Source organism: Rattus rattus, chromosome 14 (genome assembly GCF_011064425.1).
Source record: "Rattus rattus isolate New Zealand chromosome 14, Rrattus_CSIRO_v1, whole genome shotgun sequence".
Classification (NCBI taxonomy): domain Eukaryota; kingdom Metazoa; phylum Chordata; class Mammalia; order Rodentia; family Muridae; genus Rattus; species Rattus rattus.
Genome location: NC_046167.1, coordinates 6,219,553 through 6,225,355, shown reverse-complemented (window position 1 = coordinate 6,225,355; position 5,803 = coordinate 6,219,553). Strand labels below are relative to the sequence as shown.

General features: G+C 43.3%; 1 pseudogene; it reads right to left on the bottom strand.

Annotated features, from left to right (window-relative positions):
• Positions 1 to 1,388: 1,388 nt before the first annotated feature.
• LOC116883924 lies at positions 1,389 to 5,587 on the bottom strand (annotated as a pseudogene).
• Between the last annotated feature and the right edge of the window lie 216 nt (positions 5,588 to 5,803).

The following is a 5,803-nucleotide window of genomic DNA, read 5'->3' as shown; positions in this document are numbered from 1 at the left end:
ATCAATGGCAATGTATTTTGTACTTGAAGGTTGCTAAGAGAATGGATTTTAAACTATTTCAAACTATTCCACAAAATAGAAACAGAAGGAATATTACCAAACTCATTCTAGGAGGCTATAGTCATCCTGATACCTAAGCCACACAAAGACTCAACAAAGAAAGAGAATTTCAGACCAGTTTCCCTTATGAACATTGATGCAAAAATAATAAAATACTCACAAACCGAATCAAAGAATACATCAAAAACATCATCCAGTATGATCAAGTAGGCTTCATCTCAGGGATGTAGAGATGGTTCAATATACGAAAATCCATCAACATAATCCACCATATAAACAAACTGAAAGAAAAAAAAACCCACATGATCATCTCATTAGATGCTGAAAAAGCCTTCAACAAAATCCAACTCCCCTTCATGATAGAAGTCTTGGAGAGGTCAGGGATACGAGGTGCACATCTAAACATAATAAATGCAATATACAGCAAGCCAAAAGTCAACATCAAATTAAATGTAGAGAAACTTAAAGCAGTTCCGCTAAAACCAAGGACAAGTCAGGGCTGCCCAATCTCTCCCTATTCATTCAATATAGTTCTTGAAGTTCTAGCCAGGGCAATAAGGTAACTGAAGAAGATATTCACGGATGATACAATGGTATACATAAGTGACCCCAAATTTCTCTTTTGTTGTTGTCATTTTTGTTTTTTGTTTTGTTACTGCTGCACTGTTGTTTTTATCTTTACACAATGACGTGTTGCTGGGGCCTAATGTTCCCACCGAACAGTAGAAAACCAAAACTTGTCATTTCTTAAAGCATTAAGTGCAAAAAAAACCTTACATAAATAAAACAGGAAGAATACATTTACAGGTGCTGATGCAAACGTTTGCAGCTCAAGGCAAGTAACAACCCATGGCGGTCAGGAGGGAAAAAACCCAGAACAGAAACTGAGTCCTAAGGCTCAGACTTTCCCACCCTGTTAGACCAGCAAGACAGAAGTGGTAGCTGGTTCAGGAACCCTTGCCAGCCTCGGGAAATCCTGGAAGTCAGCTGTTGGTTAATACCCTGCACAGATCACTACATGGTGCTCACAGAGATCCACTAGACTGGGGATTTCTCTTTCACGGCGTGCTCTCCGCAGCCACCAAGTACCGAGCCACATGAACTAGAGGCTAAATCAAGATATGCACAGGGTATTAAACATAGATCAAGGGAACAGTTAACTTGAATACATGGTCAAAAATCATCAACGAGTGCCACGATCCAGTGCTGATATCAGATACGTGCTTCAAGTTTGCATTTCTTTCCTTTTTCAAAGGCTTATTCCAGTTTCATGAGGCTAGCACGAGGTGTGTACATTAGCCAGGGCAAATCGATACTTCAGAATCAGCTCATGCCGCAGATGCTGGCACCTTCTCAGTTCTTCTCAGAAGCATCAGAGGTGAATACTCTTTGCTGATCCACATCTGCTGGAAGGTGGACAGTGAGGACAGGACGGAGCGCCAATGCAGACTGAGTATTTGCGCTCAAGGGGAACAGCGATCTTGATCTTCATTAGCGCTGGGTGCTAGGGCTGTGATCTCCTTCTGCATCCTGTCATCAGTGTCTGGATACATGGCGCTAGCACCAGACAGCCCTGTATTGGCATACAGGTCTTCGCGGATGTCCACATCGCACTTCATGATGGAGTTGAAGTTGGTCTCGTGGATGCCACAGGACTCCATGCCCAGGAAGAAGTCTGGAAGAGAGCCTCCAACACGGAACTGCTCATTGCCGATGGCGGTCACCCGCCCACGAGGCAGCTTGTAATTCTTCTTCAAGGAGAAAGATGATTCAGCAGTCACCATTTTTCACTCAAAGTCCAGGGCAGCATGGCATAGCTGCTCCCTAATGTCATGAACAATTTCCCTCTCAGCAGTGGTGGTAAAACTGTAGCCCCACTAAGTCAGGATATGCATGAGGAAGGCTATCAGGTCCGGGCCAACCAGGTCCAGGCGCAAAATGCTGGGAAGGACGAGTAACCCTTATACATGGGCACTGTATGAATGACCCTGTTACCAGAGTCCATGACAGAGTCCAGTTGTGTGTGCCCAGATGCATACAAGGACAGACAAGGCTGCCTGAATGACCGCGTACATGGCTGGGGTTTTAAAGATTTCAAACATTATCTGCTCTATCTTCTCTCTTTGACCACCCCCCGCCAAAAAAATCTATCAGACAACTTCTATAGCTGATAAACACCTTCAGCAAAGTGGCTGAATACAATACTTTTTTTAAAAAATCAGTTTTTTTTAAACTGAGAAAGAAATTAGGGAAACAAAATGTTTGACAATGCCCACAAATAATATAAAATATCTTCGTGTAACTCTAAGCAAGCAAGAGACCTGCATGACAAGAACTTCAAGTCTCTGAAGAAAGAAATTGAGGCAGATACCAGAAGACGCAGAGATCTCCCATGCTCATGGATTTGCAGGACTAACATAATAAAAATGACCATCTTACCAAGCAATTCATAGATTCAATGCAATCCCCATCAAAATTCCAACACAATTCTTTACAGACCTTGAAAGAGTGATTCTCAACTTCATATGGAAAAATCCAGGGTAGCCAAAACAATCTTGAACAACAAAAGAACTTCTGGAGGAATCTCTATCCCTGAGCTCAGCTGTACTTACTGAGCAATAGTGGTAAAAACTGCATAGTATTGGGGTAAAAACAGAAGTTGATCAGTGGAATCGAAGACCCAGAATAAACCCAAATGCTACCTCATGGAACTGAAAAGCTTCTGTAAGTCAAAGGACACTATCAATAGGACAAAACAGCAGCCCACAGAATGAGAAAAGATCTTTACCAACTATACATCTAACAAAGAACTAATATCAAAAATATATAAGGAATTCAAGAAATTATACACTAACCAAATGATCCAATTAAAAAATGGGGTACAGAGCTAAACAGAAAATTCTCAGCAGAGGAATCTCTAATGGCCACAAAGCACCTAAAGAAATGTTCAGCATCCTTAGTCATCAGGGAAATGCAAATCAAAACAACTCTGAAATTTTATCTTATATCTGTCAGATTGGCTAAAATCAAAAATGTGCTCTTGAGGACGCAAAGCAAGGGGAACATTCCTCCGTTGCTGGTAGGCGTGCAAACTTGTACAACTACTTTGGAAATCAATTTGGCAGCTTCTCAGAAAACTGTGACAGCTATACCACTCCAGGACATATATCGAAAAGATACCCTGCCATACCACAAGGATACTTGCTCAACTGTTCATAGATGCTTTATTTATAATATCCAGAAACTGGAAACAACCTAGACGTCTCTCAATAAAAGAATGGATTAAAAGAATGTGGTACATTTATACAATGGAATACTACTCAGCTACTAAAAACAAAGACATCATGAAGTTTACAGGCAAACAGATGAAGCTGGAAAATATCTGGAGTGAGGTAACCCAGACCCAGAAAGACAGGCATGGTGTGCACTCACTCATACGTGGATAGTGGCTATCAAGTACAGGATAACCATGCTACAATCTACAGACCAAAAAGAAACTAAGTAACCTAAGGGAGGGTTCTCACTCAGAAAGAGAAATAAAATAAACACGGGAGGCAGATGGAGAGAGGGAACTGGGGGTGGGGGGAGTTAGGAGGGGAACAGGGATAGGAATAAGGTGGATGGGGAGAGGGCTGGAAGAGAGAAGGGAAATGGGGAGGGGCATCTCTAGGACAGCTGGAGACCTGGGGCTGGAGGGTGATCCTAGCCGATACTCTTAGCAGCTGCAGAAAGGGAGACAGAAGTAGCTACCAGGCAGGACTTCTTCCCGTGGAGGGAAGGAGACACCAACCAACCACAAAACCTTCGACCTTGTCCTGCCTACAAGACGTGCACAGATAAAGATGGAGTAGAGATTGAGAGAACAGCCAACCAATGACTGCCCAACTTGACCCAAGCCACACCATGGGAAGGAGCCAACCCTTGACACTGTTAATGGTGCTCTGCCCTGCTTACAGACTGGAGCCTAGCATAACTGTCTCCTGAGAGGACTCATCAGCAGCGGATGGAAACGGATGCAGAGGTCACAGCCAAACATCAGGAGGAGCTTGGGGAGTCTTGTGGAAGAGTAGTAGTTAGGATTGAGGGAGGCAGAGAGGTCAAGGACACCACAAAAAGACCTACGGAGTCAACTTACCTGGGCCTGTGCTGGCTCACAGCACCTGAACCTCCAACCAAAGACCATGCATGGGCTGGACATAGACCCCTACACATTTGTAGCAGATGTGCAGCTTGGTCTTCATGTATATCCCCTACCTAACAATGGAGTTGGGGGCTGTCTCTAACTCTGTTACCTACCTTTGGATCTCCCTCCGCCTAGCTGGTCTGCCTAGTTGGGCCTCAACTAGGGATAGAATGGGCTTACTCCTCCTGCAATTCGATGCACCAGGGTGTGTTGGTATCCATGAGGGACTTACCCTTCTCTGAGAAGTAAAGTGGGTAATGGGGGAGAGGGTTCATGAAGGTGTAACTGGGAGGAGAGGCGAGAGGGAGGCTGTGATCAGGATATAAAGTGAATAAATTAATAAAGAAAAAAGTTCCCAGCACACACACACACACACACACACACACACACACACACACATGCAATAGCTATGGGGTGGGGGCGGAGATATACTAATTAACCTGGTTTAATCATTTACATACAACAAAATGAATAAATGCTTTTTTAAAATTGGGGTCTCATGAAGCCCAGATAGGCCTTTAATTCACTATGCACCCAAGGATGGTCTTGAATTCCTGATCCTCTTAACTTCACCCCCACCCCCAAATGCTAGGATCACAAACATGTTCCAGCACTTCCAGCTGGATGAAATTTTAATGTAGCAAAGTAAAATCTTAAAAATAAAAATATAAAACAAGGGGATGCTGTTAGCGTTCCCAAGGTGCATCTGGCTTTGCAAAGAAATGCTACACTGTATCCAAGCGTGATTACAGCCATCCAGAACCATTTGGATTGGCAGGTGTTTCTGGTGGTTGGTTGGTTGGTTGGTTGGTTGGTGGTTGGTTGGTTGGTTGGTGGTTGGTTGGTTGGTTAGTTGGTGGTTGGTTGGTTGGTTGGTTGGTGGTTGGTTGGTTGGTTGGTTGGTTGGTTGGTGGTTGGTTGGTTGGTTGGTTAGTCAGTTTGATTTTTAGCCTCAGAGCACCTCAAAAGTGTTCTGATGAAAAGGTCAGCAGGGAGAGATTGATTGATTGATCGATTGATTGATCACTTGATTGAATGATCTATCGATTGGTCAGTTTAGAACTGTTTCCCCTGCTTAATGTAATTTATCAAATTACCACAAGTTCCATATTATAGTTAATTTTCAGTTAAGGTCATTTTTACGCAGGTTATGGTAGCACAGAAGCAGGAGGATTTCTGAGTTCGAGGCCAGCCTGGTCTATGGAGCAAATTCCAGGACAGTCAGAGCTGCACAGAAAAACTCTCTCTAAGGAAATAACCAAAAAAATTAAATTTTATTTTGGGAGGTTGGAGAGATGGCTCAGAGGTTAAGAGCACTGGCTGCTCTTCCAGAGGTCCTGAGTTCAATTCCTAGTACCCACACAGTGACTGGCAACCATCTGTAATGGGATCTGATGCCCTCTTTTGGTGTGTCTGAAGACAGCAGCAGTGTGCTCATATATGTAAAATAAATAAATAAATCTTTTTTTAGGAGTATTTTAATGTAATATTTTAAAACCAGAGTGAAGAGGGGTTGGGGATTTAGCTCAGTGGTAGAGCGCTTGCCTAGGAAGCGCAAGG